The sequence below is a fragment of the Protopterus annectens genome, chromosome 13.part0 (genome assembly GCF_019279795.1).
Source record: "Protopterus annectens isolate FY-2018-M chromosome 13.part0, PAN1.0, whole genome shotgun sequence".
Lineage (NCBI taxonomy): Eukaryota > Metazoa > Chordata > Ceratodontiformes > Protopteridae > Protopterus > Protopterus annectens.
This window is the reverse complement of record NC_056747.1, coordinates 773,039,320-773,062,062: the sequence shown is the minus strand read 5'-3', so window position 1 is coordinate 773,062,062 and position 22,743 is coordinate 773,039,320. Positions and strand designations below refer to the sequence as shown.

The 22,743-nt window shown below is 32.1% G+C and overlaps 1 protein-coding gene across 1 annotated transcript in view; it reads left to right on the top strand.

Moving 5' to 3' along the window:
- Positions 1 to 22,743, top strand: part of LOC122787655 (trafficking regulator of GLUT4 1-like) — a 318,921-nt gene that overhangs the window by 62,061 nt on the left and 234,117 nt on the right. The window lies entirely within an intron of this gene.

The window sequence follows — 22,743 nt, the reverse complement described above, 5'->3', positions numbered from 1 at the left end:
AAATGTTATGCAAACCATATTGCTGCTGCTGCCAGGGATCAGTCTCTCACAGACACAGACACACACACACACACACACACACACACACACACACACACACACACACACACACACACACACACACACACAAAAGCGTTGCTTAGCAATTGTAAAATAACATCTAGATCGATCTCACTGCTCACGCTCTCTCTCTCATACACACACAGTCTCTTCTTCTTTCACACACACATACATTCTGCTTTCATGCACACATTTACTCACACATGCAGACAGACACATAAACACACTCATACAGATACATACATTCACTTTTTGTTTCACTCCATGTCTGGTGGCCCGGTACCAAATAATCCATGGCCCGGTGGTTGGGCACTGCTGACTTAAATACCATATTTTTATCATTTCCATAAGTCTCATTCGACCCTTTCTCAAACTGTCACCAGTCCTCCACAGTTATCTAGTCTAGGTGTCATCCATGAGTAAAGTAATCATAAAGTAATCATATTCTCAGCCCCACCAATGAAATCCTCCACAGATATGTTAAAATAGTACCAACCACAGAAGCGGTCCATGAGAGACCTCTCTAGTGACACCTGTCCTCTAACTTCATTCTCCTAATCACTGCCCCCTGTTAGTCCCTTAGTAATCAGTTACCTTACTATATTTGGACATATTCATATTACCCTGATTTTCTCTATCCATATTTTGAGTGGAACTGTGTTAAAAGACCTTGCAAGATTCTAAGAAAATCACATTCCTTGATCTCCTTATATCCACTTTTGCTGATACCCAGATATAACACTGTGCCAAGTATGACTGACATGGATGCTTCTCAACCATAAAGATTTTCACTAAATGTCCATATTTCTTCTCTCTTGTTTTTAGTCTGTCTCTCATAAATTTATGCGTTTTGGGCAAAACATTGAGGACTGATGTCACTAAATAGTGACAGACATTTGAGTATTAACTTTCTGAGTTTCTAAGATAAATATTAAAATGAAATTGTCCTTAAATTTGCCCCCCCCCCCATTATTTTTCAGTTTGTCCAGATTTCTTGAGCTTATATGTTGAGAGGTATGCTGACATTTCTTCCTTTCATGAATTATTTTTAACAGAAATATTGAATTATCACTTAAGACACAGGCAAGTGTACATTTATAAAAAAGAAAACAAACCATATTGACATGGTCCTTGTTACAAACAATATATATCACATATGCTTTTTGTATAATTCCTGTCTTCCCCTTACACCTCATTCCACCATCAAAACTTTATTCTGCATGTATTGTTCCCACAATTTCCATGTGTTTCTATGTAATTTGCTCCTACCCTTGTCTTAAATACCCACTTCCAGTTCTTTTATCTTGGTTACAACATCCGATACTTCAGATATAGTTGATTTAGACTTTGATTTTCATTTTCTAGTAATTGTTTTTTGGAAGTCACCAGAAGTAAACTTAGCAAGGCCGTACTATGACTAGGCAATTCAGATCCCATACCCCAGCTCAAAAACAGGACTTCTATCTAAAATATAAACGATACTTAAGGAATCAACAGTATGTCACAGAGAAAACAGTATGTCACAGAGAAAGCTATTGGGATTATATTAGACTTGTTAATAATAACTCCTCAAGTGAAGATAATAAAAAAACAATACTCCAATCTTCAAAACAAATTGGTTCATCACTAAGGTGGAGGATATTTTCATGGAAGTCTTACATAGCACCTTTATCATACCACATAAAGCTGAATTGATGTATAATAAAGAAATAGGATGCTGGAGATGTAAGCTAAATGTTAAAGCTGACTGGCAGCATATGTTTTACAACTGTATAAAACTTAAAACATTTTGGGATAATATGAATTCTCTCTTACAGTCTGTTTTTAATGATAAATATATGTTGACCAAATCTCGTATTTTATTTAATACACCTATTCCCACTTGTGTCATGAAAATAAAATACCATATTTTATGGAGTATCTTAGCATTAGCAAGAAAAGTCATCACCAAGAACTGGAAGAATCAGAAGACTCCTACTATGAAGGAATTTGTACACTCAACAACTGAAGTTTGCTATTTTGAATGTATCACAATCAAGATAAGAACATCTAGAATCACTTCTTCATATAATATATGGTAGAAATTCAAAGAACTGCTGGATAAACAGACTCTAATAATTAACTAACAACTACACTTTTCATAATTCTTTTTCTGTTTAAAAAGTTTTGTTTTATAGTAGATACCATTGTTAATAGCTATTGTAGTTGTATATTATTGTTCATTTAGATATGTATATTTATTTCTATTAGAGACCTGACTTAATTCCAATATAAAAAATAATGAAATTCTCCCACCAGGCTACCAAATGCTATGTTCTGACAGACCCAATAGCTAAACTCTACTCCTCCTCCTACACTGTTACTTCCTACACCAATCCCATTCCTAAATTTGCCAATTCTGAACTATGTATCGCCCTCCTAAAACTCAACAAACACAAATCTATATGCATTGCTGCCCACTATATTCCTCCAGGTAACAACATCCCTATATTTGAAGACATACTCTCCTGATTTTCAGCTAACATCAAAACCAAACAGTTATTTTAGGTGACATAAACATAAACTGGGCCATGATAAACTCTGAATCCCCCTCCCTAAATATCAAGCTCTACAACTACACCCAATTAATAAACTCTCCTAAAAGGCCAAACAAAGGTGGAACCACTGGTACCATAATTGACTGGATCTTAGTGTCTCATCCTAACTTTATCTCAGATATTGGCACCTTTCCTGACTCTCTCTGTGACCACCTGTCTGCATTTGCTGACCATCATTCCTTTCCCCCTCAGATGCTACATCACAACGTACAGTCTCAGAGCCCCTCCAATTTCACCCCACAAATATTCATAGACTGTCTAAAAGTAACAGATTTGTCACCCTTAAAAACCTTGCCTCTTGACAATGCCGTTGATTACTTTAATAAAACCTTCCTGAACCTTCTTAACAACCTTGCTCCACTAAAAACTAAAAGAGTTAAAACTACATCCTCCCCTTAGTTAACCAAAGAAACTAAACAAATCATGCACCTAAGAGATAAAAAGTGGAACCTTTACCATAAAAATAAATTACCCCATGTCCTAACAGAAGTCATACAACTCCATAACACTGCAAAAAAGCTAATAAACAGGGATTGCAAATCATACTACAATAAACTTTAATCAGAAAGTTTATCCAACCCAAGGAAATTCCTCTCACCCCATAAATGGCCCATTTCAATACCGGAAGATTGCCAAATTCCAGTAATAATGGCCACACAGGTAAAAAATGCACTCTCCAAAGCTAAGAATACAGCATCCATGGGACCAGATGACATCCCAGGCTGTGTACTACATGGACTACAAAATGAACTGGCACCTCACCTAAGTGTCATGTTTAATCATAGCCTCACGTCAGGATTCATGCCCACTGAGTGGCGCACAGCTACAGTTACCCCACTCCACAAGGGGGGATCCACCTTGGATCCCGGAAACTACCGTCCCATCAGTCTGACAAGCCTTATCTGCAAGGCCAGGGAGCGTATTATCATGGAACTTATAAACAAAGACATTGGCAACCTTCAAACACTGGACCCCACCCAATTTGGGTTCGTGAAGGGCCGATCTTGTCTCCTGAACCTGATTGACTTCTTCGAATCAGTCTCCAGAGCCATGGACAAGGGTAAGGTGGTCCACACAGCCTATCTAGACCTTGCCAAGGCCTTTGACACCATCACCCACTCTGGAATCATAGATAAACTTACTAAACTGGGCATTAATTCCTATGTCACCCAATGGGTTGCTAACTGGCTTACTGAAAGAACCCACACTGTAAAAGTAGCCGACTCCAAATCCAGCTCCAGACAAGTGACAAGTGGAGTACCTCAGGGTTCAGTCTTGGGACCACTCTTGTTTGGCATCTACTTCTCTGAAGTACAGGCCAACACTAAGGGACTCTGGCTAACAAAGTTCGCAGATGACTGCAAACTAGGAGCCATTATTGAATCCCCAAATGATGTGGATACTCTACAAAAGGGCCTTACAGAAACAGATGTTTGGTTCCAGAGCCATGGGCTCAAGCTCAATGCCAAGAAATGTATAGTTATCCCCTTTGGGAAAAAACATGTATCCGTGAATTACCATATAGGTGGCAATACACTAAACACCGAAAGTGTGATAAGAGACTTAGGGACACAGGTGGACAGTGGTCTCAGCTTTGATAACCACATCGCCACAACAGTCAGGAAATCCTTCTATGTGGCACACCTCATCACTAAGGGCTTTTCATCCAGAAAAAAGGAGGTCATTGTCCCACTGTACTCATCCCTCATTAGACCCATTATAGAATACAACGCCCCGTTTGGTATGTATCTCTCAAGACATCTGCAACAACTGGAAAGGCCGCATAAATACCTCACTAAAAGAATCACAGGCCTAAAGCAGATGCCCTATGCTGACCGCCTTAAAAAACTCCAGCTATACTCTGTCGCATATCGTCTAGTCAGAGGCGATCTCTGCTTAACATACAAGGCCATGTCAAACCCAGAGCTGTTGGACATGCTACACTTAAAGAAATCTGAATCACTCAGAGCCACACACTCCAGGGATCTAAACCTTGTCATCACAATAAACAAAACATGCTGGAGGGATAGGTTCCTGACCCAGAGACTCCCCCAGACTCTGGAATAGATTGCCCATACATGTCAAGCAGAGTGCCTCTCTGGCCCTCTTCAAAAGGAACCTTGATGATTGGATGGGAGAAAGGAAATTCACCCCGGGGATCATGTCAGTTGCCCTGCTAGACAGGGGTCCAGGGAAGTAAATAGTGTGGGAAGAAATAGCCAGGGAATTGTTATGGCTAGGCTTGTATAGGCCCTAGGGCTGATAGCCTAGTACCAACCTATGAACCTATGAACCTATAATCCACCCAGACACTAAGGATAATCCATCCCCTAGCATAAACCTTACTGATCTAGAAATTGCCACTAACTTCAATATATTCTTCATAGAATCCATAGCTAAACTCCCTACCATTTTCTCTAACCACTCTCAACCTCCTCCCCAAACCAACCCTCTACATCTCCACACAATCTGACTACCCCCATTCCTGCTTTTAGCTTCTCTCCTGTCTCTACAAGCAAAATAAGTAAGCTCCTTCTTCAACTCAAACTATGCTCCCCTGCCACAGATAACCTACCCACAACTTTCCTCAAATTGTCTGCAGACAACATTGCCCATCTCATTTCTATCTTAATAAACCATTCCATACTAGAATCATACGTCCCCTCGCTATGGAGACACGCCTTTATCATTCCACTCCATAAAGGAGGCAAAAACACTGACACTTCTAATTTTTGACCCATAGCCATCCTGTCCCCACTATCAAAAATCATGGGAAAATGTATTCAATCTCAAATGATGTCCTATATGACCCAAAACAACCTACTAATCCCTACACAACATTGTTTCCATCCCGGACATAGTACCATCACTGCACTCCTCTCCTTCCTAGACTCCATAAACCTTGCTCGTGACTCTGGCAAAATAGTTTCTACTTTATTCACTGACCTCTCCAAAGCCTTTGATACCATTTCTCACCCCTTACTATTATCCCAAGTCTCCTCTCTCAACCTCTCCCTCCTACCATCACCTGGTTCACCAGCTACCTCTTTGAAAGACAGGAAGCCATCAAATGGAAACACTCACTCTCTTACTTTCTACACACCCCTAGCGGAGTTCCTAGGCCCCCTCCTCTTTAACATCTTCATTAATAACTTCCACCAGTCTCTCTCTCTCTCTGATGCCCACTACTTCAATATGCTGATGATTTGACCATTATTTGTTCAGCAGACACCCCTTCTGACCTACTTCTCAAAACTCAGTTAGCCTTCTCTAATACCGAATCATGGATGCATAGTAATCACCTCTCCTTAAATGCCACTAAAACTAAGTTAATGATCTTCTCCCCATCCAAAAACACCAATATAGACAAAAACTCTTTTACAGTGACTGCTAAGAATAACAGCCCCATAGAAACAGTGTCATATACCAAACTGCTCGGTGTCATAATTGATGAAAATCTAAACTTTGACATCCATATACACACTAATATCAAAAAAAAAAACCCACCAAAAACTAGGTCACCTGTATAGACACAATCATTACCTTATCCCCTCCACAGACACACCCTTACGTCTACTTACCTCCTCCCCTCTCTTATGCATGGTGCCCCCCTATTCACCAATCTGCAACAAGGCCTACAGGCCAAGTTGGAAACCTGTTATAATAAAATCTCCAAATCTGCCACCAACTCCAGAAGCTCTTCATATCACTGTCTCTCTCTCTCTTTCTCCACTCCCTGAAATGGCTTGAACGTCCTAACTATCTCACACTTCTTAGACCTACTACTGCGAACAAGCTCATATTCAAGCCCTCTAGTTGTCCTTCTCTGTCCACCTCTTTAACCTCCTACATTCCCAACCGCTCACTATGATCAAAAAACCATAATCTCATAAATATATATAAGCCTCATTGACCCCCTTGCCACCTACTATTATCCTGTTCCCTAGCTAAACTCTGGAATTCTCTCCCTACCACCTTTCAAACTTCAAACCTCTTCTCTAATCTTACCTCCTTTCAAAGTGGGAATGTCCCTGCACCCTTACCACATGAACTCTTTAACACCATCTCCCACACACTACATACTTCAACCTTCTATCATTTTGCTCTCTTACCCTTTCCGTCTACTTCCTCTCCTACCCTATACTTCATAAACGTCCTCCAACCCACTCCCTTTCCCCACTATATACCACTCTTCACGACTCCCACCTCACCTTCCTTTCTCTGTCCTCTCTTCATATCTCTAACTTCCCAAAAAAATGTTGTCTTTTATTTGTACATAAATGTTTTACTTACATGTTTTTTCACTTGAAATGCCTGTGCTTTCAATATGTTTAGACTACATGAATCTCACTTTTATAAATCACTACCTAGAATTTACAATGTTATGTCTTTCTTTACAAATTGTATATTATCTCTGTATTTTGCACTGTTCAAATACTTTACTTTTGTATTAATATTGTAAAATTGTCTATATCCTGTGGAGTTTTCTCCCTGGGTCTCCACTGAAAACGGGCTCTTCCAGGCCCAGTGGACTAACCTGGTCATCAAACTGTAATAAATAAATATTATCATATATTAATGTTTTGTTGTTAAAATTTTCAATAAAAACAATTGGAAAAAAATATAATTTCCTTCATTACACCCATTTTCTTACACAATATTTCTGATAGAGTACTCTCTAGGAAATTTTTGAAGTCTGCCAACTCATTACCCTCCCAAAACATATGTTACCAGTTATCTCTTTCTTCCACATCACACTTTTAACATTTGCGGTCTACCTGAGGATAAATTCTTTGGAGTCGATTCCAAGATGGCTGCCGACTAGTCTAGTCCTTACTCTCTGAGCTCCTCACAGCTATTTAACTTTTGGTTTTTCTTACAACTTTACATCAACCTTTTTCCTCAAATTTTTATACTAAAAGATTTTATAAATCTTTTTCTACGCATTTGGATTATTTTTTCTTCTGGAATTATTATCCTGGGATTTATTTTACCGCAGAACATTCTTGGTCTCTCTGCTGCTGGGACTCCTACTGCTCCAGTCTGTTCCTGGTTCCTGGTATCCTGTTAACTGCATTCCATTTCTGGGCATGGCTACAAAATCTGACTCCATGGAGACTCAGTCTACAAAGGCCAAATATACTTCAATGCTCTCTCCTGAAAAAGATTCAGGTTCAAAAAGACTGAAATCATCTAGACAACCTACAGAAACTTTTAATGTAAGTAATAAAGATTTAAATGGCTCAAATTTCCTTTTAGAAGAACTAAAAATAGCATTAAAACCAATCCAAAGTGCTATACAAAACTTTTCAGAACAGTTTGCAGACTTTAGTAAATCTTTAAAGCAAATAAACAATAGTATTGTTACTATTGAAAATAAAATCTTAGCTTTGGAGGTTAAAACAGACTTATTGGAAAGTGACTTTAAATCTAGAGATAAAACTGTTTCAGATTTACAAGCTAAAATATTGGATCTGGAAGCCAGGAGTTGAAGAAATAACATCATTATTCGTGGTTTACCTGAATCTTATGACAATAAAACTTGTTATCTGTGACTAAAATATCTTTGAAACACTGTTAAATTGTGAAGCTTCTTCAAAATCTATAATTGTAGAGAGAGCACACAGAGCACTGCGTACAAAGCAAGATTCTTCCACACCAAGGTTAATTTATACTAAGTTACTAAACTTTCAAGACACTTTCCAGATCCTAGAAACTGCTAAAACAAAGAAACAATTCATATGGAAGTCTCACAAACTATCATTTTCCCAAGATCTTCCTGCACAGATCAAAAAAGAAACAATTCAAAAAAAGTCATTCAAAATTTTTTAAAACACGGGAACATTTGTTTTTTCGGAACCCTTTTTCACGTTTGTTGGAATGGTTAAAAAAGGGAAAAAAATTTGCCAGGTTAATCTAACCCCAAAGGGGATTTAAATCAAAAAAAAAAATTTCAGGGGTTTTTTGAAAATTTAGTAGGGAGGGGGGTTTATTTAGCCTAGGGTTTTAAAATTTTTAATTTTAAATTATTGGTTTAATTTCAAACATTTTTTTTTTAAAATTTAAAATTTTGACCAAAGGATCTATATTTAGGGGGTTGGGACTAATGGTTTCCCTTAATTGACGTTTTTGTCCCCAAATTTAATCTTTGGGCAAAAATATTTTAAGAATTAATTTAAAATTAACCTGAAAAAAATTAAAAAAGTGAAATATACTTTTATTCTGTGTATCATTTTCCGATTAACTTTTTCTTTTAAATTTATTTTAAAATAATTGTATTTACTAAAACCCCGATTCTTTTGGTACTAAAAATTTTAAAAAACATCCCCAATTAAAAAATAAAAATTTTAATAAGGGGACCTTAAAAATAACTTATTTCAAATGAAGAATTTCAAAAAATTAGAAAAAAGAAATTAAAGTCTTGTTCAAATTTCCCTTAGACAACTTGATTGCAAATTAAAGGTTTTTTAAGAAAGTGCTTTTTAAAAAAAATTTTAAAAAAGGGGAATTCTTTCAAAATTTTTCTTTAAAAATATTTGTCTGAACTAGATGCTCCCTTAAAAAAAAATTTTTTTGAAAAGATTTAATTTTTAAAAATTTTTTAGTGAAAAAAGACTTGTTCTATTCAGATATTCCATCAAATTTTAAAATTATTAAAGTTAATTAAAATCCAAATTTTACTTTTATTTAAATCAGTTTTAAAATCTGTTCTTCAATTTTATTTTTAATAGTTATTTGGGTTTTTTTAAATTTTTAAAGTTAAAAACTTTTTAATTTTGCATTTAAAATTAAGATTGAAAAATACTTTTATAATGGTCAAAAATTCTTAAAGTTCTTTTTGGGTTCTGGGACCTATTTTTTTAAAAATTTTTTCAAAAATTTAAAGGTATTTTTTTCATTTAAATTTAAATATATGGTTAATGAATTGAATTCATTAAAAAAAAACCTTTAATTCTAAAAATAATAAAAAAAAATCTGAAAAAATTTAACCCTTTTTTTAAATTTAATATTTAAATTTTATTTTTCTGGTAAAGTTTGCTTTTTCCCTAATTTTTAAATAATAGGTTTTTGTTGGTGTTGGGGATAATTCTATTTTTAGGATATCTTTTCTTTAAAAAATAAAATTTTAATGTTTTTTATAATCTAAAGTTTCAGAGTAGTTGGAATTTCTTTTCAAACTATGTTATTTTTAAATATTTTATTTTTAAAATTTTTTTTTTATACAAAATATTTTACTAACTATCTTAATTAATTTTCTCTGATAAAGTCCAAAAGGAAAAGCAGGGTTGTATTTTTTTCTTTTCCTTTCTTAAACCCTTTGATTTTTATTAAAAAATATTTTAAAAACCCCCTAGTTTTTAATATAAAAATTTTTTTCCTGTTTTGGAGTTTGAATTATTTAAATATTATTTTAAAAAAAAATGAATTTTTTGTTTTTTTTCTTTTTTAATATTTTTAAAATTAAAAAAACTAATTTTTTTAAATTTTTACAAAATTTTTTGTTTCCGCTCTTTTCAGTTTTTTAAAAAAATTTTGGGAAATAAAGAAAAATAATAAATTTCCCTTTCAAAAAATTTTTTTAACCCTTATATTGTTGAATACTAAGCTTTTTCTTTCTTTAAGGGTGGTTAAAAAAATAATTTTCCCTAAATTTTTTCCCTTTATATCTGTAAAAATTTTAAAAAATTTTTGAGCTTAAATAAAGCGGAAAATTCATTTTCCCCCTAAATCTTTAAATTTTCCACTAATTGGTTTTCAAGGACAAATTTTTTATAATTTTATTTTTTAGATTTTCCCCCAAAAAAATTTCTTCTACTCAAATTCAATAACTTTTTACCAAAATTTTTTGGAAAAATTATGGAAAATTATGTATTTTTTTTTAAAACCGGCTTTCCCTTTTCTTTGGAATTTTTTTATTAAAAATATTTTCCAGTATTTAAAAAAAAATTGGAATTTAAATTCCCAAAATTAAAACAAAAAAGACCCCACCATTTAAATTTTCCCCAAATTTAATTTTTAAAAAAAAAATTTTTAAACTTAACAAACTTCCTTTAAAAAAAAAATCAAAAAGTAAATGTTTTGAAATATTTTATTGTTTTTTTCACGGGGTAATTTTTAAAAAAGGGAATTATCCCCAATTTTCCCCTAAGGCAATAATTAAAAAAAAATTTTGTTTTTTCCCCCCCATAATCAAATTGAAAACCTTAACAGAACAAAATCTTTATCACTAAAAATGCCTAAACCATATAAAAATTTAATTTTTAATATGGACCAAATTCTTTTTCAATGGGTTAATTTAAACCCAATTTCAGAATCTAGAAATTGGGTATTGAACATGGGAATTTTTCCTTTTTAAAAAATTTGCATAAACAATTAAGTTAAATAATAGATTTTCCCCTCAAAAAACAAATTTAAAAAAAGCCCCTTTTTCAGGTTTTTTCCCCCCGAACCCCCTTCTACTAGGGTTTTGTTTTTTTTAAAAATTTTAAAAGTCAGAGAAAAATGGGTACAAAATCCCTTGCGGGAAGCTATTCTCATTTTCCCTTTGCATTTTCAAAAGTTGATATTAGTTATTTTTTATTTCCTTTTAAAAAACTTTATATAATAAAAATTATTTTTTAAAAATTAAAATTTACTTTAAAAATTTTTTAAAATTTTTATTATTAAAAGTCTTTAACCCAAAAAACATTAAAATTTTTAAAAAATTCTCCAAATTTTAAAATGTTAATGAAATTTTTTTTTTCCCCCCCCATTCCAATTTATATATTAAATTTGGGGTTTTTTTTTTATTTCTTTTTAAAAATTCATAATTTTTCCTTTTTTTAATTTATTTAGTTCTTGTTTTATAATTTTTAATTTCTTTTTTATATAAAATAAAAATTTTTGGAAAAAAAAAATTTTTCAATTAAAAAATTTAATAACCCTTCCAAGAAAATTTAAATTTTAGACTTTTTCTAAGGGGGAAAATTACCCTCCCATTTTTTCTTTTTGCCCCCCCTTTTCCCCCCAATTTTTCTCCCCCTTAAATTTTTTATTACTTGAATTTTTTTTACCCTAAATTTTTCCCTTTTTAAAAATTTTTTCCCCTTCAAAAAAATTCCCAACTTTTATTAAATTTCCCTTTTCTCTTTTTTTGTAATCTATTCAATTCTATAAAAGATCTTATTAAATTTTCTTTTCCCCCCAATTTTTTAAATTTCCATTCAAATTTTTTTCCCAAACACCTTTTTCCCTTTATTTTTAAATAAATTTACCACCTTCCTTTCCCTTTACCCCAAATTTTATTTTTATTAAAATTTTTTCTTTTCAAATGGGTTTATTTTGAATTTTTTCTATTTAAATTAATTTTCTGTATTTTTAATTTCCTTAAACTATTAAAAATGATTTCAATTTTTTCCCCTTTTTTTTAACCCCCTTTTCCCTTAATTTTAAATTTCTTTAGTTTTTAAACCTTAATTTTTTTTAAAAAATATTTAAATTTAAACCCAAACCCCCTTTTCCCCCAAAAAATTTCCTTAAAATATAAAATAAAACATTTTCACCTTAATTTTCATACTTCCCTTCTCCAAAGGTTTCTTTTTACTAATTTAATACTTTTTTTTTTGGGGCCCCAATTTAAAATATTATTTTATTAATTTTAATATTATTTAATGGATTTTAAAACCTCATATAAATTTAAATACCTTTTTTATCTTCAAAAATTTTTATCCTGAAAAGCTTAAATGTCTCAAGATTTAAAAACTAGATTTTTTTTTACAATAAAAAAAAAAAAATTGTTAAAATTTTTTTTTTCCATCCAATTATATTTAATTTTGAATTTTATTTTTTTTATTCAAATTTAAATGAATTTAAAATAAAAAATGATTTTATTGGGAAAATTACCTTTGTTGTAAAAACCTTTTTGCTTTTAAAAAAATTAAAATTGGAAAATTTTCATTTATTCTTCTTATTTTTTTTTATGTTTTTTTTTTTGTTATAGGTCCTTTTTTTTTTGTTTCCCCCTAATTTTAAAATTTTCTATTTATTCCAAATTTTCTAAATTTTTTTCCGGGGTTTTTATAAAAATAGTTTTAATTATCTTTTTTGTCATCTGTTTTATGGATACCATTTTTTCTCCAATCTTGCCTTCCTTTCTTTTCTAAAATTCCTCTTATTTAATATTTAAACCCACTTGTAACCCTTTAAAATTTGTGTTACTTTAAAATCTTTTTTCTTTTGTTTTTTTTTTTAAACTTTTTCATTTTTTTATATAAAAAATTTCTGAAGTTTTTTTCCCTAAAACTCTCAAAAATTCCCACTCCCATTTCAAAAATTTTTCCCTCTTTTTAACTTGAAAATAATTCTTTTTTATATTACCCTATTTTTTTTATTATCTTCCAAATCGGAATTTAATTTTTTATTAAACTGAAATATAATTAGGTAATCCCGTTACTTTTTTAAAAAATCTTTATTAATTCTTTACTCAATTTCCTCCAAACTTTTTAATTTCTTAAAATATTTTTTTATATTTTTTTTATAATAATTATTTTAAAGAATTCCGCCCCACCATAAGTAATATTCCCGCTAAAGCTTTTTCCCCCCCAAAATTTTTTTAATTCAAAAGTTTTTAGGTGGGATATAAAACACCAGTTTCCCTTTCCCCCCTTCCAGTCCCCCTTAAAACCCAAACACTTTTTTTTTTTTTTTCCCTTTATATCATTTGGGAACCCCAAAATTGAAGTGTTCAATTTTTTGTAAAAACAACGGAAAAGATTATTCAAAAAAAAAAAACCAATGTAAAACGGGGTTCCTAAAAAAATTAAATAAAGAAATTATTGAAAAGTTGGGCTTAAATCTTAAAATCATGCTTGTTTGCAAAAGGTTGTATTTTCCCCCAAATATTTCCTTAAAATTTTTACATCTAAACTTCTTTAAGGGGCTTTCTACTTGGCTTTTTTATCAAATTTTGGGGCTTTTCCCTTAATAACTTTTGCTGGATATAGAAAAATCCTTTCCAAATTTGGGTTTAAAAATTTCCTCTGTCAAGTTTTTTTTTTTTAATTAAAAATTTTTTTTTCCCTTTTTTGGCCTCTAATAAAGTTCCCCTTCCCAAACCCCTTTTCTTTTCCCCCCCATATAACCCCACTTATATTTTTTAAAAATGGGGGGGACTTTTTAACTTCAAACTTCCACTAATTTTTTTTTTTTTTTTAAAAAAATGGAAACATGTTTTATCATACTCATTTCACTAGTTTCCCCTTACCCAAAATTTTAATGGTTTGGGTTTTATTAATAAATTTTTATAATTGGTGGGGGGCAGTCATGGGAATCTTTTCCCCCCCAGTAAAACAAAAAAAAACCCATTTTTCTTACCCTTTCTTCCCTCCTTCAATCCCCTGCAAATATTCTTTCATCCCCGGGACTCCTCCCTTACAATAGTCAAGTTTTTATAAAAAATTTTCTGAGCGATATTAATTTTTGGGGCCCCCAGAGTTTGGGGTTCCCGTAACTTTTTCCCCTTCAATTTTTTTTTATATTCTGAAAAAAATTTATCACCAAGAGTTTTAGAAAAATCCAGAATTAATGGTCTTTATTGTTTATTTGGTTTAAAACTAAATCTTCTTTCCAAAATTCCTATTCCCAAAAGGCCTCCTCCCCACCTTATCAAAAAACATTTAATTATTTTTTGTCATAAAAAGACCTTTTAATTTTTTTTCTTGGACAAATAAAAAGGTTTTTTTTGTTACAAAAAAAGAGAAAAAAGTGGGAAAACCAAAAAAGAATATATAAAATAGCAGCCCAATTTAAACAAAAGCCCTTTATTTATAAATTTTGGGCTTATTTTCTTCAAAAAATTTGAAACTTATAATAGTCTTAAATTACACTGGCCAATTTACTCTTCCAAACCTAAAAATTTTAAAAGGGGAAACCCTTAAAAACCTAAAAACAAAAGCAAACAACCCTTGTAAAAACACTTAAAATAAATAACAATCCCCAAAAAACAACAATTATTTGTAAAACATAAAAACCCCCCAAAAATTATAATTTTTAAAAAAAAACAAATAAAACAAAAGATTTTCTGAAAAAATTTTTAACTAAAACAAACCTTTAGGAAAATTTTTTAAAATAAAAAGGGAAATTTTCATTCAAACCAAAACAAATACATTCACGCCAAAAAGTTCTTATTTTAAAGGTTTTAAAAACCCAACCCAATATTAAAAAAAACAATTTAAAAACGGGCCTTTTGTATAAACACAACTTTGGTAAGATTTTTCAACTTAAAATCTCAAAAACATGCCAATTTTCCCAGTTTTCCTTTAAAAAATGGACTTGCACCTAAATAAAAAACCCCCCCCTAGGTAAATTAAATTTCCCCTTTGTTAAAATTGTCAACAATTTTTTGGTCCCCTTGTTTTTACATATTCAAACACGGGCCATTCCTGTTTTCTAATTAACCCTCACTTGGCTTCAAAACAAACCTATTATTAAAAATTAAACCAAAAGTTAAAAAAATTTTTTTTTTTGGGGGTTTTTAATTTTTTATGTTTTAACTGTTAAAACAATGAAAACTTTTTTTTTTGCAATCAAAATTTAGAAATGGTCAAACTTTCCTCCCTGAGGTTTAAAACATTTAAAAAACCCCGTGATTTTTGGGTGAATTGGGGGGTTGACTGGGGGGTTTTTTAAGGGTAAAATTTTTTTAGGATTAAAAATGCAAAGTTCAACACTGTTTTCTGTGGTATTTGAACTTTAAAAAGTTCGGCTTTCTATTTTAGCAAGGGAAAGCTAAAAAGGTTCCTGCGCTTTTTATGTAAATTTGTTTTTAAGAAAAAAACCCAAGCATTGAAGGGTCATTTTTTTTTTTTTTAAAATTTTAAACAAAAAAAATTTAATGTAACTTAAATTTTGGGCGCTGCCAACCTTGTATAAAATTTCCTTTTAAAACAACACAAGAGTAAAAGGGTTTTTTTTACCCTTTAAAAGGTTAATTTTTAAAAATTTGCTTGCATAAATAGTTTAAAATAAAAAAATATTTCACTGCCAATTTATATTTTTCTTTAACAAATTACATTGGAGGGCAAAACCTTTGTACCAAAAAAAAAATAAATTTTTGGGTTGCTTTTGGATAGCAATTATAAAAATTGGTTTTTTATTCAATTTTAAAAAAATTTTTCATTGACAGGGGGTTCCACTAAGATTCAAAATTAAAATAAATTCAAAAAACCCTTTTTATCCCCATCCATCAAAAATTTTTAAATTTTTAAAAATTTTTTTGGTTGGCTTTTAAATTTTTTTTTTTCTGAATTATGAATTTGTTTTCAATTATTATTTTGGGGTTTTCAATTTTATATTCTGTGTTTTTCCCTTATTCCAAGAAAAATAAATTAAATTTTAAATTACCAGTAAATTTTTCCCCCTTTTTAAAATCGGGTAATTTTAAAATTTTTTTAATAACCTGGCCCTCTAAAGTTATTTTGTTGTTTTTAACAGGTCTGCCCCCTATTTTTCAAATTTAACAAATGAAATTTTGCAAAAACCCCTTTGATACAGCCTAAAATATCCTGGGGTAAAATATCTGGGAGTAAAATTCATGGCCCCGTATAAATTGTTTTTTAAAATCCTTGGGATGCCAACTGTTGGACTAATTCAATCCCTAGTATACCAACTGTTGGACTAATTCAATCCTTGGGATACCAACTGTTGGGAAACAATTTGGGTTTCCCAATTTTGAAATTAAATTTGGGGGTTTCCCATTTTGGAAATTCAATTTGGGGATAAAAATGGGAACATTACCTAGCCATTAAAAAAAAATTCAGTCATTCTTTTTGATCGTTTAAAAAAAAAGGGGGAAAAAGAAATCTTCATTTCCATTCCAACATTCTTAAAAATAATCTTTATAAATTGAACCCATGAGAAAAAAAAATTTTGGGTAAAGCATATAATTTGTTTTTTAAACAAAAAAAACTTTGGTTTATCAGTGAAACCCAACCCAAACATACATGTTTTATAAAAAGGGGACCTACAGAATTTTTAAAAGGTTTGTGGATTTACAAGGTTTTTCATAAAACTAGAAAAGCTAAGAACTGGAAAGTAAATTGGTAAATTATTTGTTAATATTGCTGAATAAATAAAAATTGAAGGGGACCAAACATATACCTTTCAAACGTATACTTTTGTGTATTTGGTTAAAATTACTCCCAAAATTTTTTATTGCTATTTTACTTTTACCCCAATCAAAATTAAAATAAAAACAAGGGAAGGAGGGGATGTTTTTTTTATTTAAAGGTGGGTGTTTTTGTCTTTGAGGCTAAACCAAACAAACATAATAAAAAATAAATTAAAATTTTAAATTTTTATGGGAGGTTATTTTAAATACTGTGGTAAACAAAACAATATGAGACAAACATGTACAAATTGTACAAGATTATAGAGTATAGTTCTACAAAACTAAAATGGTCATATTCAATGAGATAGGTCCACAAACATAAATTGCTCTGATAACTCAAACATTAATCTTGAAAATAGGGTTTCCTGAGGGTTTTTTGGGGTTTAAAGGTTTAGGTCTGCTTTTTTTTTTAATTAAATGAGTTATAAAAACCCCTTTCTCCTAAAGCTTTTTCTTTTAAAAGCGGTTTTACCTAAATTTTTAGAGGGGGTTTCTGATATTTAATAGGGGGGTAAAAATTTTTTTTTTTTTGAATACAATTTATGGAATTCCCTGTTTTGAGGGCCTGTTTTTTTTTTTTTTTAAATTATTTATTTATTTAAAAAAGGAAATTATCGGGATCCCATTTTGGGGATCCAGGGAGAAAAGAAAGTTTAAAAAAATTTTTAAAAAAAAATTTTAATTTTAAAAATAATACAAAAAACAAATGCAGTTTAAACAATTATACCAAATTAGACGTAATATGAAAACATTGCTTAAGAACAGATACAAGTTAGTTGTCACTGATTTAATAGTTAGAGAAGTTTTAGCCAGTTTATAAAGAAATTAAAGGTAAGTTAGCATGCATACAGGAATTGGAGTACAAAATGAGAAAAAAAGCAGCTTATGGTACACTTACAGGGAAAGCCAGGGAGAGAAATTGATAGAAGTAATGAAGTGAGCAAAGAAGGGAAAGTAAGGAGACATAATATATAAATAGGTATTTGTCCACATCTAGGCATATAATATAGTTTAGACCAGTGTTGAAGAAGAAGAATAGAGACAGCTTTTGGCTAGGAAGTCATTCAGAATGGTTTTGAAGGATGGGGAGAGGGTATTGACCTGATGGATACAGATAAGGAGTTCCAGGCCTTAGCAACATGGTACAAGTACAGAGAATGTCCAGCAAATATGATAGGTTTGTGGACGGACAGGAGTTTTTAGTCATTGAGCTGTAATGACTTAGTGCTGGACAAGCAGATGGATTCCAGATATTTTATAGGTGGTAAGAAGCTATGTATGTGTTAACTGATGGGGTAGTTTTAAGCAGTTTAGTCTTTTTAGTGCTATATGTGATGGGTTCTGAAAGACGTATTTGCTGTGAATTTAGCGACTTTATTACAGCATTGTTCAAGTTTTGATTTTTGTGATGCCCGAAGGTTAGTAAGAATGGGAGCACCATGCATAATTGTGGGTAGGAGATAAGTAGTGGCAAGTGTAGCCTTAGTTGCATTGGTGAAAAAGTTTTTAGCTCTATAAAAAATCCCTAGTTTTTGATGATTTTTCTTATGCAATTTTGTATATGCAGGTCGAATTTAAGATTATCATCCACTATCATCCCTAATAATTTGCTGTGAGAAATTACTTCAATGATTACAGTATTAAGAGAGAGAGGACTTTACATTTTGTTTTTTCTTGGGAGAGGGATTTGGGGGGGGGGAATAGTAGTTTGCTTTTGGGGGAGTTGTCAGTTACAAAGCCATGTTTTAGTTGCTGTCAAAGCTTCCTGAATAATTTTTTGGAGGTAAGCCATGTTGTCAGATGGGCAAATGAGTGTGGAGTCATCTACGTAGTGTATTAGAGGGGCCTGTTGTGTGGCTGTGTGAAGGGTGCTGGTGAGAATATTAAAGTGGAAGGGACCAAGGACAGAGCCTTGTGGTACACCGGTGGTGACTGGGAGGTATTCAGAGACTGTGAAATGCCATTTTACTGACTGATGCCTATTGGATAGAAGGGTTGATTGAGAGAAACCTAATGAGGACATTCAAAGTAGACGTTTGCTGTGAGAAACTGTTTTATAAGCTTTAGACAAGTCTAAAAATATGGAGGAGACTAGTTTGCTGTTATCTCTGGCTTTACTGACAGTTCTTAAAAATTAAAGGAAGTGTTATACATAAAAAAGTATTTTATGGGGATAGGGGTTTTTAAAGAGATAGTTTAGTATTTGCTTTTGAATACATTTATACATTTTTCAAGTATTTTGGAGAAGGGCAAGTTTAAGGAAAGAATAATGTCTTTGAATTTTTTTGGAAGGGATAATGTTGATTTTCCAGAAAAAAGGGGGAATGGGATATGGAGATTTTTAAGGATTGAATAGGGTAGAATTCAATGGCTGCTATTTTGGTACTCATTGGAAGGGATTACTGAAGTGAAGGGTTTTTTTGTTTGATAGTTTTATATGGAGGTCACAGGTTTAAATGAAATATTTGTTTGGGTTCTGGGCAGGGTTAGATTAGATTAAATACTTGGTTGAGTAAATTATAAAAAGGTTAATTGATTGTGGTTTCTTATTTTTGGGAGAGGGGTTGGGGAGAAATTTTTTGGCAGGAGGCAAGATTTCTTTTGGCTTCTAGAAGTTTTAGGGTTGTGTTTACATCATTCTGAAAAATTTTAAGGAAATATTTTTTACTTCATTAATTTGTTTTATAAATTTGAAAAAATTTGAATCTTTAAATTTGTGTGTTTTAATTTTGTTATTCTTTTTTTTGCTTTTCATTTCCATTAGATTTATATTTTTTGATAGCCAAATATTATTTGTTTTAGTCTCTTCCCTTTAGGAGGTGCAAAACTATTCGGATATTGAAAAAAATTTTGAATTCATTTCGCTCTTGGGGGCATTTTTTAGGAAATTCTGTTAAAATGATGGGTAGTAATAAAAATTTTCAGGTTAAATTGGAAAGGGTTTGGGGTTTTTTTAAAACAGGTTTAATGGGTTTAAATTCTGGGTTTTGGGGGTGGGAATGGTCCTGAACAGTCAGAAGGCTCAGTCCTAATTGTCTTTTTTTTACATGAAGTTGAAAATCTGTGCATCTAAAGCCATCAAAAAGAATGAAAAAAGAATGTTTTGCACTTCCATTTTTTCGTTTTTTTAAAATCGTATTTTTTGGCATTTCTACCAGATTTTTAAACTGAATGTTTTCCCCTGCTGTGATCTTAATTAATTGTTCTATTTTGGTTGTAGAAAAGCTTAATTTCCCAGATTTTATATTAAATGTTTTTTGCTCACTCTTTGGCAGAAGTGTTTAAAACTTTCTAGTTAGGGCTGCTGGCTAAAGATGTTGTGTTTTTTGATTGGTCTGCAGGCCTTGAGTTTAAAACCTGTTTTCCTGAACCCATTTTTTTGTCTTTGTGCTCAATTCCTAAAGCTGTTTGATTTGGCACTTACTGAAAACTGAAATTTTCTAAAAAATTGGGTAAAAAAAAAGAAAATTTTTTTTGACTTTGCTGTTATTTTTACTGATTTATAAGTCTTGTATTTTTGTTAAATTTTTTCCTTTTGTAATATTCGCAACTTTTATTTTCTGCTGTAGTTTAATCTGTGTCTGTAGTTTTACAGGGCTGTTTTGTTGTTGGCTTCCATCATAAGCTCAAAAAACTTGTAACATTTAAAGGGACAACCCCTTTTAAAAATTGGCCAAAGTGACAGAAAACTGAGAAGCTTTTGATGAAAACCCAATTGAAACACGTTCATTTTTTTTATTATTTTGTTGCATTTTTTCTGACCGGGTTTTTGGTCCTAAAAAGAATTGTTCAAAACCCCCCATCCTTTTTGCATTACCGAAATCACCTTTGCACTTTCACCTACCCAATGCATTTTTTTTTTTTACCTTTAAACCAAGCCTCTTTTTTTCCCCAAAAAAAATCTTTTGGTTTTTTTTCCTACACTTACAAAAAAGAGCCCCCGTCAATTTTAAAATCAAGAAAATGGGGAAAACTCCTATACTCAAAACAAAAAAAAAAAAAAAAGTTTGAAAAAAATCCTTCAAAATTTTTAAATTCCCTTTTTAAAAGGCCTAAAAAACCCCCCAAATGAAAAAAAAAAAGGAAGCAAAAAAAAAATAGGTTTAAAGGCAAAAACCCAATTTTTAAGGCCTTCAAAAAAAGTTTTTGTAAAAAAAAAAGAAATTTTCCTTTCCCCGGGGCCAATAACCCAGTTTCCCGAAAAAAATTGGCCAAAAAAAAATGGTAAAAACCTCCCAATTTAAAAACAACAGAAATTTTGGCCCCCCCCCCCCCCAAACCTTGGGCTGAAACAAAGAAAAAAAAAAGGTGTAAAAAAAAAACTTCCCTTTTTTTTCCCCCAACCAAATTTCAAAAATTTCCACAGGGGGAAATTTTTTTTTCTTTTTCCCCAATTTAAATGGGTTTTTCCCCCAAATTTTTGGCCAAAAAACCCCAAATCCCCCGGCCCCGGGGCAAAGGGGGTTTTTTTTAACAGATGGATGCAAGTTGTGCTTATTATTAAAACTTTTCCCCAAGTGGAAAAAAAGGGGTTTTGACCCCCCTTTCCACCAGAAAAGGCTCAAAATTTTTAAAAAGAAAAAAACCAAAAACTGGGAAAATTCAAAAAAAAGCTTAAAGCCCTCAAAATTTTTTCCCAAAAAAGGTGGCAATTCCCCCCTTTTTATTTAAAAAAAAGGTTTTTTGGGTTTGCATTTTCCCCCCTTTGGGAGGCCCAAAATCTTTTAAGGGAATTCCCCCGGGAAAAAAAGTTGGGCCCCCAAATTTCTCTTGAAAAAAAACCCCCAAAAAAATTTGATTGGTTGGTCCCAAGGGGGTTCCTTTCCCATAAACCCCCAAAACCTTTTTAAACTGGGTTTAATTCCAGGAAGGAAACATTGTCTTCCCAAAAAATTTTTTCAAATTTCGGCCAGTCAATAAAGGGGGAACAATCCCCCATTTTGGGCTTTACCTCCCTTGAAAAACCCCGGTTAAAACTTTTGGAGGGCCCAAAATAAAAAGGTTTAAACCCCCAAAGGATCCCCCTTTTTTGGGGGGGGAAACCCCCCTTTTTTTTTTCCCCTTATATTTGGAAACCAGACTCCCAAAAAACTCAAAAATTCCCGGTCTCCCCCTATCACCAAGGGGAAAGGACTCCCCCGTGGGGCAAACAATGGGCCTGGGAAGGGGGGGTCCCTTTTTTTTTTTAAAAAGGCCCCAAAAAAATTCCCCAAAAACCCTTTTTAATTAAAACCCTTGGGGGGGTTTCCCCGGAATCAACCTCATTTTTAAAACCCAAATTCCCCAACAAAAAAATGTTTAAAGGGAAAAAGGTTCCAATTTTAAAACCCCTTGGAGAAACCCTTTTTTTCCCCCATGGGGGGTTTTTTTTTTGGAATAATTCCCCCAATTTAAAATGTCAAAACAAAAAAAAAAGAGGAACCCCTTTTTATTGGGCCCCCCCCCCTTTAAGAAATTCCCTTTGAATTTTTAAAAGGAAAAAAAAGGGAAAATATTTCCCCTGGGGGGATAAAAAATCCCCCGGGGGCTTCCCCACTTTAAAAAAGGGAATTTTTTAAAAGGGAACTTTAAAATTAAAAAAAATTTTTGGCAATGGCCCCCAAAATCCTATGGGCTAGGCTTGTAAAGGTTCCAGGGCCATTAGCCTAGAACACACCTATGAACCTTTGAACCTATGAAAATGCACATCATTTCCCTCACTAAATAAGGTCTCAACACATCAACCCACATATATAGAGGTACTCACAAGTAACTTACCAAAACCTCAGATGCCTCTTGTATGCTGTCCCCAGAAACCACATGTAAACAAAACAAAGTCAACACCAACCACTACACATAAAAACAGAGCCTTTACACTACAATACTTGAGGTACCATTTTCTGAAAAGGTGTTTTTGGCATATATATGAAAGGCTCTGTTGTTCAGATAATTTCAGAACCA